We start from the raw sequence: 2,555 nt of genomic DNA on the forward strand, positions 1-2,555 counted from the left end.
AACCCAGGGAGGGCCGGCCTGTGTTTTTGTGTGTGTGAGTTGTTGGCTGTCCAGCAGAGATGGAGAGGGGTTTCAGGCGTCTCCACCTCTGGGCAGATACGTGGGCGTGGCTCCACCACACCTGTGATGGATCAAGGCATCAGGTGGAATTACTTAAGCTGCCAGCGGACATTCACTCGTCGCTGGATCATTGACTACTTCCAAGTTAGTGTCGGCTCCTTCAGTGACTTCCTGTCGTGTATTCCCAAGCTTACCTGTGTTTTCGCTGTTCGCCTTCCCCAGATCTCCGTGTCGGCTCCTGCCTTCGCTCCCTGAAAATCCTGCTCTCCGCTCGCCACGCCGTTCCACGCCGTGCCACCGCTGATCCTCGGGACCTTTCCACCTGCCTGCTCACTCACCTGCCTGGCCTCTCCTCCCCCCCTTGGCCTCTCTGCTCGCCGCTCGCCACCAGCTGTTTCCCACAAAATCCCCGGACCTGCTTCCCTTCACACATTCTCACTGTAAATAAACTTGCACTCTGCTCTCATCAATTACCGCCTGTGTGTCTTCTCCATCTCAGTTGTGACAGAATGATCCAGCCACAATCGGACACCGCGGAGGCTGATCCCATCAGCAGGACTTTGGCCAACCAGGAAGAGACCCTCCAGCGCCATGACCACATGCTTCGCCTGATCACAAGCCAACTCAGTGCTACCACTCAACACCTGGCTGACTTACGGGGTATGTTGGAACCCACTGTGTTATCTGCCATGCCTCACCAGCCCGATTCATCTGCCCCGCCGCCGGCACCGTCGGTAGTGTCAGCCTCCGCATCCGAAGCCACCGGAACACCGGAGAAAGCCCTGCCCACTCCTGAGGTATTCCATGGTGAGCTAGGGAAGTGTGGAGGATTTCTAACTCAGTGTTCACTAGTTTTCAGACAGCAAAGACTCGCCTACGCTTCAGACTGCGCAAAAATTGGATTTATGGTCAACCTGTTCCGGGGACGGGCGTTGGAGTGGGGGCACGCTGTTTTACGAGGTAACCCCGACCTGTCTTTCCCCACTTTTCTGTCTCGCTTTAAGGAAGTTTTTGACAAGGGATCCTGCCCCGAGGCTGCGGCTCAGAGATTGGTCAATCTGCGGCAGGGCAGACAGCGTATGGCGGATTTTTCCGTGGACTTCCGCATTCTCGCCGAGGAAGCCGGCTGGGAGGAGAGAGCGCTCAGAGGAGTATTTTTGAATAGCATTAGTGACGACCTCAAATATGAACTTGCAACCCGCGATTTACCTCTTTCTCTGGAGGCGGTAATTTCACTGTGTATTCGGCTAGACGATCGCCTGAGAGCTCGGCGGACCCCGGGCAACTACGACTCCCAGCATGCCTTTCACCGCGCTGCTTCCGGTGACCGGAGAGGATCCCCGGAGGATGACGCCAGGCGCACGGCGACTCCTGGTGGCGCGGAGGAGCAACCCATGCAGCTTGGACGGGCCAGATTGTCTGCTTTGGAACGACGACGGAGATGGGAGGCAGGGGAATGCATGTATTGTGGCAAGATGGGTCACTTCATCGCTTCCTGTCCTGTTCGCCCAAAAGGTCGTGTCCGTCAGTAAAGGTGGGGGTACTGGCGGGCCAACTTAACTCTTGTTCCTCCCTGCCGAGATTCACGCTCCAGGCAAAGCTTGTGCTTCCCTCCGGTTCCCACACGGCGTTGGCATTAATAGATTCTGGGGCTGAGCAAAATCTTATGGATTCCGCCCTCGCCCAGCAGTGGGATGTTCCATCCATAGCCTTGCCCACTCCGCTCCGGGTCTCGGCACTGGACGGCGCTGCTCTCTCTGTTATCACTCACAAGACCCAGCCACTCTCCCTCACCCTGTCGGGTAACCATTCAGAACAGTTGTCATTTTTTCTTTTTGATTCACAACAGACTCCCATCGTCCTTGGCTTTCCGTGGTTACAGTTGCATAACCCCCATATCAATTGGACAACTCGAAGCATCGCAGGGTGGAGCGAGCGGTGCCACCAGCATTGTCTCTGGTCCGCCACGCCCTCTGTTAACCGCTCGTCCACGCCCAGGGGGGAGACAAAATCCGATCTGTCTGGGGTGCCCTCAGCCTATCACGATCTGGCTGAGGTGTTCAGTAAGGACCGGGCCGTCTCTTTGCCTCCTCACAGACCCTACGATTGCGCCATCAATCTCGTGCCTGGGGCTCCCTATCCATCCAGCAGACTCTACAGCCTTTCTCAGCATGAACGGGACGCCATGGACCGGTATATTACCGAAGCCCAGGCAGCTGGCCTCATTCGGCCGTCCACTTCTCCCATGGCCGCTGGATTCTTCTTCGTGTCAAAGAAAGACAAGTCTCTCCGCCCCTGTATTGACTACCGGGGCCTCAATGCTATCACTGTTCGTAATAAGTATCCACTGCCACTCCTCACCTCCGCTTTTGAGCTCCTACAGGGGGCGACCGTCTTCACTAAACTGGACCTCCGGAACGCCTATCATCTCGTTCGCATACAAGAAGGAGATGAATGGAAAACAGCTTTCAACACCCATCTCGGTCACTTCGAGT

This window comes from Archocentrus centrarchus, chromosome 3, assembly GCF_007364275.1.
Source record: "Archocentrus centrarchus isolate MPI-CPG fArcCen1 chromosome 3, fArcCen1, whole genome shotgun sequence".
NCBI classification, from domain to species: Eukaryota; Metazoa; Chordata; class Actinopteri; order Cichliformes; family Cichlidae; genus Archocentrus; species Archocentrus centrarchus.